General features: G+C 36.9%; 1 pseudogene; it reads right to left on the bottom strand.

The window, feature by feature from the left end:
• Positions 1-260: 260 nt before the first annotated feature.
• LOC139745347 (sodium- and chloride-dependent glycine transporter 1-like) overlaps positions 261-10,561 on the bottom strand; it is a 48,525-nt pseudogene continuing 38,224 nt past the window's right edge.

Here is a 10,561-nt window from a genome sequence, read left to right as displayed (position 1 = left end):
TCATGATAACGTCGAAGTAATTTTTGTCTTTCAGAGACATAAGGCTGTCCCTTCCAAAAACACATGTCCCGTTACACTGTAATTATTTTGTTTTCTCGTATTTCTAATGAATGTTGCTGTAATTATCATGTTGTGATAAAATATGTCTTATTGCTTGTAATGTTACCTGTCATCTGTTTTAATGGAAGTATTCATAAACCTCAAGTAATAAACATATTGTCTTAGAAATGGTGCAGTTATACTTTTGAAGGTGTTCCAAATCACTGGTAAGTGACCGTGTTGTAATCAGGGGGCGGGGTCCCGTTTGATGCTGTGTCGGGAGTAGCCTCGACACCACGGTCCCCTTCGTAAGATTTGTCGCTGGTAATAGTGACTCCGGTAGACGGCGCATATTTCGCAGTGTCCATCTGTGAAGCGAATGGTCCACTATAGTCATTGGGCAGAGCACCACCACGGCCTGGAGAGAATGGGAGGTAACCAGCCTTAATGCGATCTTCATTGAGAGCAGGCCCCCAATCCCACGAGGGCTTGAGGAGGAAGAGGAAACGCTGTAATCGAAAAGAGAGAGAAAAATTAATTCCTCTGCTATACACGTCCAATGAACTTATCCAAACAATAAAAGTGAGAATGTCAGCAAGAGATCCCTCGAAGACACTAATGGGGGTGGGGCAGGTAACAGTAACCGGGAAGTGTTAACGTCAGTTTTTATGTGAAATATTTGTCTATTTGTCTTGGTGTAGCCTGATGTCCTAGTAAGTTGTGATTTTCCGGGTGAAGCCAACTAACGTCATCTGTGTTAGGGTTAAATTTTGGGTTAGGGTCAGGATTAGGTTCAGGATCAGGATGAAGGGGTCATAACAGGGGAATGGGTCTGGGATAATTATCCTAGAAACCTGTGTGCTAATGACATTTGGAAGGCCGCGGAACAGAAAAGAAAGGGATGGGCTGCAACACCCCTCCCTCCTTGACTCTCTCTTACAAAAATCCTTCGATACCAGAAATGAAATTAATGATAATAGAACACATCAAAATTCAGGACATCCTGGAATTATGCCCCGACGTATTTCCCGTAGAAGGGGGTAGATAATTCTTTCACCCAGTTACGAGCATTGCCCTTGCCACCATCCCCACCCCCCCCCCACACACACACACACACACAAACACTCACCAGAAAAGTTTCGATTTTGCATTTATTCACTATTCGCAAATGTATTGAGTCATAATACCTGGAGCAATTCGATTACAGCGCAGAGAGTGAAGTGTGAGAGTGGGTCCCTCCGGTTTTTTTTTTTTCACACAGTGCATTATTATATTGACAACTATTTCACTTTCGTTACCTCAGCAACTATTGCAACGTATCGCTACTGTTATTTTTTTTCTATTACTGTTGTTTTCTCTGTACAAATTACATGAATTGTTTCTGTCACTCAAGAAAGTGAGATTTATGTTTATATAATATTGTGGAGAAAACGAATAAATTTGAACTTGAACTTGAACTTGATTCCTCTATACCTTCCCCTACCATGATTTCTTTCTACCCTTGATCGTACGTGACCGCTCATATTACACTTTGATAAAGTACATTGATGTTGACCACTTACCCAGATTGATCTTTAGGTTTTTTCCCCATATGTATGTATATATATATATATATATATATATATATGTATATATATATATATATATATATATATATATATATATATACATATATATATATTATGTATATTATACATATATATATATATATATATATATACATATATATGGGGAGAAAGCTATGTATATATTGAAAGAAATTACACTTGAGGCGGACGTTGCGGAACTATCTCTCGCATACAACTGTATATACACATTTATATGATATATATACATACACACCATGAGTAACTGATAGAAATTTGTGACCGAAAAAAAAAATGTAAGCTCAAATGTACTGAAAATTGCTTTTACCTTTAGCCTTTGTTAGAGAACTTTCCCTAAGTTTTTCCCCCATAATGTACATCTAACAATTTACGTATCTACACCTGAATCTGTGCCACAACCAAAAAGATCCAGTTGACTATGGTCACTATGCATAGTTTTAGGAAAATGATTTTTGATGGCGACAATTTTGTCATTTAGTGATGTGAAATTACGCTAATCTAAGATGGGATTATCACAATACTCATGACGTATTGACGATAAATTGCACGTATTTAATGTATCGCATATCTCCTCTAATAATTCGTTATAAGAGTATGGATAGCTTTTCTTTACTCTTTGCAGCCGTCTACTAACTAAATGACAAGACACATCTCGATTCATTTTGTAGAGATGAATGCATCAGAGACCTCGGGTTAATATGTGACAATTTAACATTTAAAACAGAATAGAGTGGGATGCAATCATACTCTTGAAGTTCCGTATTGTGGTTATGCGTATTACCGTCTTGAAGGAGCCCGTGGCCTTGAACGCCATGGCGTAGGTGGCGTATACCGGTATGATGAGGAAGGAGGCAAAAGCCATCAACCAGCCTATGGCTTGGGCCCAGTCAGGGAACACGTAGGAACCGTAATACGCAGGCACGTAGAATACAAAGCTCATGATCACAATTGACTATATGAACAGGAAAGAAAAAAAAAAGACAGCTAAAGGCAATACCTTAGAATTGAATTGAACAAAATATATAACGATTGGCACGCTGATTGGGCAACGTAGAATATATTGCTCATGAGCACAATCGACCATGAAGAGGGAAGAAAAATTAGAACACAAAGCTGGATGTAGTAACTTAGAATTAAAGTGAACAGATTGTATAGAGACAGCACACATCAAGGGTAAAATAAAGGCTTTTAAAAACTCCAGATTGCAGCTTTCACCACAAAGACGTAGTAACTTGATCAATTAAGCCATATAGCTATCTCCTCGCTGTATCGAAACCGATGGTATGCAACAATCACGTGATTGCAAGCTGAAAAATAGAATCACATTACCACCACATTCACAAGAGATTTGCCTAACAAACGTTTCGCAGACACAGTTTACTATAGTGTATTAAGAAAGCTACATGTAATCTAATTTATTAACTGACTGTTTAACTTCATCAATATGTTATTTAGGATGATCAATGTCAGTGTTTTTGCTTGATAGTTTTATTCTCTTACATCTACCATATTTTTTTTTTAATAGGTAGGATAATCTTTCTGTCTAAATTACGGTCAACATATTTCAAGTTTTAAGTGATGCATGGTTTAAACAAGTACTGATTACGTTGCTTTATTTCCAAGTCATGTCATTGTAACCGGGCATTCTATCATCAAACGTATAGAGCTACGCCGCAGGGAATCAGTATTATGTGGAATGTGAAGGGTTCATTTCATTGCCACGTTCCTCACAAGAGAAAGTTTGAAAACACTAACCAGCATAGCCAACGGCGAAATACAGGCCCAGCATATTGGGAAGTATATGAAGACGTCGTATCCGATCATGGCATTGATGTCTTTTATGAAACGTCGAATGCCTGCAGCAAAAAAAAAAAAAAAAAGTGAAATAAAAAAAGGACACAAAGAACACATTACAAAAGAACAGTCTAATCATGTTGGTAACACGGCTAAACAGTCGGGTAGCGATAAAATTGTCATCAATGATACAATTTTTTAGCAAATTTATTCCAAGTACCATAGGCCTACTCCTCCGTCTTATTGAGACTTTCTTTTGTTTTCATCTTGATAGAGCTATAAGCGAGATAAACAGAATGTCTACACAGAGTTTTACTATTGTTAGTCTTTATCCTGATATTCATTTCTCTACATGTCTCTCATTTTTTTTTATTTCATCTCCAAATTCGTTCAAGGTTTGCCTATTATTCATCCATATTCCAAATTCCTCCCCTTCTATTCTCTCTCTGTTAATCATTGTTGTTTCTTTACGTTAATCTCAGAGCTTCTTTTCTAATTCTGTTATGTTACGTTTTATTCTCTCTTTTTATTTCCTTTGTATATTTCGATCGATTTTCATCCTGTGATATGGACTCTCTTTGAGGACACCATACAGCTGCTTTTCTTGGCCTAATTTTGATCCAGCAACCCGACCCGGCTCTTTAGCATAAACCATAAATGCTTGATATGGGCTTTACAAAATATAACACTAGTATCTATGACAGCAATTATGATAATGAAGATAACACGATAGTAACTACTTCACTAACTAAAAAAAGAAAAAAGAAAATGTGCATATCGTATAAAGCCAAAAAAGAAAGAAAGAAAAAGAAGTCAATGTGGCATAGCGAACCCATTACTTCATATCTGTATTAGTTTGCCTCCAATCAGCTTTGTACAGCCCAATATGCAAGGTTTTCATGCACACAAAATTCGAATAAATGAGATGAACGTCAGTAATCTCTTCCCCACTATCCAGTTAACTAACCGCAAGAAAGCAAAAAGGCTCTCACTGGCTTAATTCATATTTAACCTTCTTGTGCGAGAGTATTAACGTTTAGTGCATGATATAGGTGCACTTGAATTCAATATCTCGGGTCATTTCTTTTCCTTCATAATGATATCTTTGATGTGTATGAGCACTAAGCACGCAGGTGGTTTTCAAACCATCATGTCGAGACATTGTTGTTAACAAAAAAAAAAGTTCACTAAAAGTCTCCAGAAATTGAAAACATATCGATGTATGAACGTCACCACCTTACAATTCTTGACAAATCAGACATTATAGGCGTAAGCCATTGGCAGCTCTACTCTACCACCCAAGTCTGGTATAACCTAATTGGAAGATATTTAAAGGGCATCATACTTCGAGAAATGAAGAAAAATAATTACGTTCATCTTACCGTAGACGTAGGTGATCACCAGTGAGTAAGAGGATGAGATGACAAACAGTGAGAAGTAGGCGGAGTACCAGTCAATCAATGTAAACACGTAAAGGCCACCCTGAAAAACAAGATAATATATCGGATTGTCAATATTAACAATTGACATCATCCTCGTCAATAGGAATTTTCAGTCGAGAATAAAAGAGAAAGTGATTACAAGGAGCATATCAATTTTGTTCTGAATAATGTGTAAAAATGAAGCGGATACTGAATTCGGGGGAAATTTGTGAAACTTATAAGAAAAAGGTTTTGATTTGGTCTTAGCTACTTTTTTTGAGGAGAATGTGGAGAAACATATCATAGAGTTCACTCTATTTACAAAGGAAGAACAAGAAAGCTGGTAGTGGTTATGCGTGATGAGAAAAAACGATTGAGCATGACTTTACACAGGCTGGTAAATGAAATTTATGCTACTTTACTATAGAGCTTTTCTGCAGTGTTAATTTGATCCTCGGTGATATGCCACCCAAGCAAAATGCTATTTGAAATGCAGAAGTGTTACAGGCACAGTGACTCCTCAAAAGGCAATTTCACGCATGTTTAAGTTGGCGTATACGTGTATGTACAATGTAGGGCCTATCGTACACGTTACTGTATATCAAACTAATGGAATGTCCATATTATTCGTCCATATCTAACCTAAGTAAATTAAAGAATTTTGCTTTATTACATATTCTTTTTAACGAAACAATACAAGGACAAACTGCAAAGGCTTTGGAGGACATAATAATATACACCACCTCACAACTCTACAAGATTTCCTTTTATTTTGACATGATGTCTACATAAGATGAGTTGTACCCTTCGCATCAAAATTGTGATATCTTCGTTGAACCGACCTCGCACTAACGACCTTGGGGTATAAGGGTAGAAGGTTTGTAGTTGCCAAATAAATGGAAAACACGTCAGAGTTTTATGAACAAGAAAGGTGTAAGTTCCTGACATTAGCGCCTCAAATTGCTTACTGTAGTATGTGATTATACTGATTACGACCAACACCATTTTTGGTGTTTTATGTTGCTGTTCTCACTGGAACGCTTAGAACCCTGTCCAAAATTGCTAGTAAAAAGAGCAACAATGTTTATTCCAGACGAGTTTTGTGGATATTGTAAAACACATGACAGTTTCAATTTTTTTTTTTTTGAAGGAACAAAAAAAAAAAATTCTCAGACTGATAACAATGATATAGCAACAATGATATTCGCAATAAACAAAACAGCTTTTGCTATTGTCATATTCCACGCTCTTCATCCTCTTGTTCGTTTTCAAACAATGGCTATAATCTCGCCGTACCATAAACAGACACTGAATAGACTAGAAAGACTCTTGTAATTTCTTCAGTTCTAACAACTTTCTGGAATATGATAACATACCTGCATGATCAAAGGCAGACCTGTGATAAAGAGTACTGCACAGACGCCAAGAGTTACAGCCCACTTCCATTTCTTTCTCACGGCTGGCGAAAGTTCATCGCTGATGGCTGTGATCACAGCTTCGGACATGGCGAACTACAAATCAAAGTATAGAATTTTAAGGAAGCAATATGAATTTCAGAACACTGTAATGCGAACGATATATATTCTCCTTTATTTTTTTAAGGCTAGTGTACAAAATATACTTATGCCAATTAAGGTGCCATTCAAATTGTATTCTAAAAACAGAAAATCTAACTTTGTTGACAGGGAATAAGCCTTGAAAACTGATCACAGAAATGTTTTGTTGATAACCTAAACCAGTCGATGTCTTGGCAGCAAGTGAGGTTAATTACAATAAGTCCAAGGTAGCTATAGTCTCATCAGGTAATATATACAAGGGTTTGCTACGTACCTGACTGTCCAGACCAAGCGTGAGGAGCATGAAAAAGAAGAGGAAAGACCAGAGTTGCGGCAGAGGAAGACGGGAGAGAGCCTCCGGGTAGACTTTGAAGGCCAAGCCAGGTCCTACACCAGGTCAATCAAGTTGAAAACGTTAAAGAACAACCGATACAAACAGTGCGTTCCCATGTGAACAAAATAATCTTTCTGTGATGCAAAATGGTTCCAGTGTTTCTTTTCTGTGTATGTACCTTGAAAATCCTTCCCAATAATCATCTTCCTTTGGTCTCTTTCCTCTTATCTGAACTGCATATATTGATCTAGACGTTTCGTCTTTACTTCTTTTCTACTCAGTTTTCTTCCTTTGTCTAGTCCTTTCCTTGTTTTTAAGTATCTTTGTGTTATTTGATTCCTTTTATCTTCTTTATGCTGTACATAGATCTGAAAAGTAACTTACCAGAATCAACCACGTCTTCAACTTCAAGTCCGCTGTCATACGCCATGAACCCAAGCACAGAAAAGATCACAAAGCCAGCAAAAATACTCGTCCCGCAGTTGATGCAAGATACCATGATGGCGTCCCTAGAGGTAGTACAAGAATGTTTTTGAACTTCAGCTTGCATCTCAATTCACACTTTAACAAAACAATATGCACGGCGCATATTGTCAGAGCTCCCTCACTCCATTCACTGGCAGAAGAACCGCCAAAAGTGTATGCAAATTGATGTACACAGCATGGTATGTATATGGTACGCATCGTGTGACAGTATATTGTATTAGAGTTTTGTTTTTGTTTTTGTTTTTTTTTACTAAACGTGTTAAGCGCCATTTCTGAAAAGAGGAATAAGTAAGTCCATCATTAGATAGCAAAGTAAATCCTTCTCAAAGTCTATCATCAAATTGAACAGAGTAAAACCTTTCCAATAATACGTCTTTTGTTGCATAACAATTATTCTTAAAATTATTCAAATTAACGAAATTATTGCGTCGAGTTGCTTATAGGGTAATTAACGTCGATGTAGGACAGTTTGTCAATCAGTTGAGATTCTTGAAGTTTAATATGATTACAACTATTCCATATATTCTTAATATTTTCTTTTTTAAGCGCGTTTAATTGCAAATTAACTTGAACGGACTGAAGATAACTCTTCATGTGATAGGAATATGTTCATAATATCACATTTAAAATCGCAGGTGCATTTAATCAGCCTTTCATAGTGCTGACTCTCTTTCATACATGTCATACTACGAAGGTAACGCCCAAACTCCGACCCCAATTCAAACGACTTAGTGTTGGCTAGGTGTCTTGAGATCTTTAGTCAATTGCAAAATATAGCAGATTGTGCTTAGACTGTACGTGCCCTGAATACCATTTTTTTCATGGGTTTCACTTTTTTTCAAATGAGAATAAGCATGATGAGGAAAAAATCACGTTTCCCGTATATATCAGTACATATAGGCCTATATACATAACAATAACAAAAAAAAGTTACTGTTGTAGCCGAAAGCGACATTTAAGACTAGAAACTCTATCCTGATTGTTGCCGTTATTGCATTTGTCTAAAATTATCGAGTTGTAAATTAGCTATTGCTGTCAAATTAATTTGCCTGTAACTGCTGCACAACAAAAAAACTAGTTACAATAATATTTATTCAAATCTTTGGCCAAAACTTTGCCAAATCTGACTAAATTAATGAAATAGTAATGGCAAATTCAATATTCATCACGCCATTGTGTCAATATCAACAATATCTACAAACCTGTAGCAATTATTTTTAAACTTGTTGTAGCTCGCAAAGGTGATGAGACTGCCGAAAGAAAGACCGAGGGAGTAAAAGATTTGGTTGGCAGCATCCTTCCATGGCTGTTCAGGAAAGAAGATGAGATGAGCAAATACCGTATTATTCTATCAACATTTTGACACACCAGCAAACGATAAAAGGCAACTTAACGTGCTTGTATCTTACGACACCTGTTAAATATTTGTGCCTTATCATAGAACTAATGGAAAAGGTCTAGAGTCCTTAAAAATTATTGCAACTGAACTGAAGATTCGGAGATAGATGCGTGCATAGGAATCAAGGGTATGATATCAAACACAGGGAACTAGGTGAGAGTGTAGCATTTTATAAAATCACTCGATATGTACGGATCTAGCAATATTATGCTTCATTTTATTTTCTTACTTTTTGTTTCAATGTCATTGCAAGTACAAGTATCACGACTTTACGTTTATTTTGCGATTCGTCGCCACATTACTACAATAATATGCACTGGACAATATGTGTATATGACCAGCTTCCTCACTCTTTCTGTAGAAGCTTTTTTTGATTTAAAGTGAGATGATTTCTTCGTCCCCGGAAAGCTATGAGTGTGTAATGATATCAAAGTGCAAAAATCTATAATTGCTTATTGCTACTGTCCGCCATGACTGATGACTGTATATTTCCTATAGAGGTAGCTGTAAACGTATAACATTTTTTTTGTTATTGGTATTGTTACAGGTTCTATACTAACTTTATGCCTGAAGGCCTAAGGAGGTTCTTATATTCAGCGGTGGTAATAAAGGCAATTTGTTTGTCGACATGACTGTAATCTTTGAGATTTTTCAACGAAAAAGTATGAAACGCACAGAAAACATGAATACAACATACCTCTGGACTCAAAGAGTTTCTCAAATTTTGGATGTGATGTAAAAGGCCACGCCCTTTCCAGCTCGGGTAGTGTTACTCCTCGGATTAGCAGAATTAGGAGAACCAAGTAAGGAAAAGTCGCAGTAAAATAGACCACCTGTTCAGGAGAAAATCAAATGATTGCGAGTTACCAAAATTCTAATCTACTTGTGAGTAGATTAATTTTGGAAGTGTCTGTGTGCACAAGCTCATTACGTGTATTTGTGGGGGTTAACGATGGACTTTACCATCGATACCCGTCGTTTTGGGGATGGGAAAGGATTAATCAGGTAGCATTCCTGTTACGCGTACATGATCTCTTGACCGGATGCGGTAGACAGGTGTTGTGGCAATTAAAGTAACACCAAATTACGTCTATTTCTTGTACCAGCATTTTGGCTTCGGGAATAGCATGGTTCACATATGCCTGTTCCCTTATGTTTTTGGTCCTTTTTCCTCTTAATTTGTTTTTCTCTTCTTTTGATACCCTGGAATATGTCCTGAAGGTTAGCTTTTGACAAGCTGTTTTCCTTTCCTTGAAAGTGTTGATATAAGATTCTTGTTTGATGGTGTACTTCGTGTTCGTCGCATGATCGAGGTAGGCCGACATATAAGATTCCGAAAATTATTGTTCTGCAGCAAATCTTGTCATATTTAGTACTGTATCTTTTTATTTCAAGGAACAGCGTACAGTCCAAAAATAAGTCGCTAAGTATCATTACATAGTGTATCGTACCAGAGCAAATAAGAGTAATTCAGACGGCACCATAGTGGCGTGCACGGTCTGGCAAGTTTCAAGGAGCGTTCAATCCCAATTTCTGACAAATGCCCGAAAGGTATTTCAGAGGCACGTTTGTTTATTCGAATAAAGCCTCAAAAGCACATTGGACATCTACAAGAACTAATTGAAATTCCAGGATACACTAAGTGGAATTTCCTGTACATTTACATTTATTTTGCAATCTAATGATATGAGAATATTTGGTGGATTAAGTCAACAGAAATCAATTACAAGGCACTATTGTTGACGGCATGCACTAGTGCTTTCGGCGAAAATCGTGTCATAAGATGTGAGAGACTTGAAAGTAAAAAAGTCAGCGGAGCGGCGTGGTCAAAAAAAAAAGTTTCGCGCCGTAGAATGGTCGCGGAAAATGTCGAGGGGTGATTCAGTGAGAGTTTGAGGAAAATCGGACAATCCGTTCAAAAGTTA

This window comes from Diadema antillarum, unplaced genomic scaffold (genome assembly GCF_040938485.1).
Source record: "Diadema antillarum isolate AM-2024a unplaced genomic scaffold, OU_Dant_1.0 seq00001256_RagTag, whole genome shotgun sequence".
In the NCBI taxonomy this organism is placed as follows: Eukaryota; Metazoa; Echinodermata; class Echinoidea; order Diadematoida; family Diadematidae; genus Diadema; species Diadema antillarum.
Note: the sequence above shows the minus strand (reverse complement) of the source record. Positions and strands in the feature narration are given on the sequence as shown.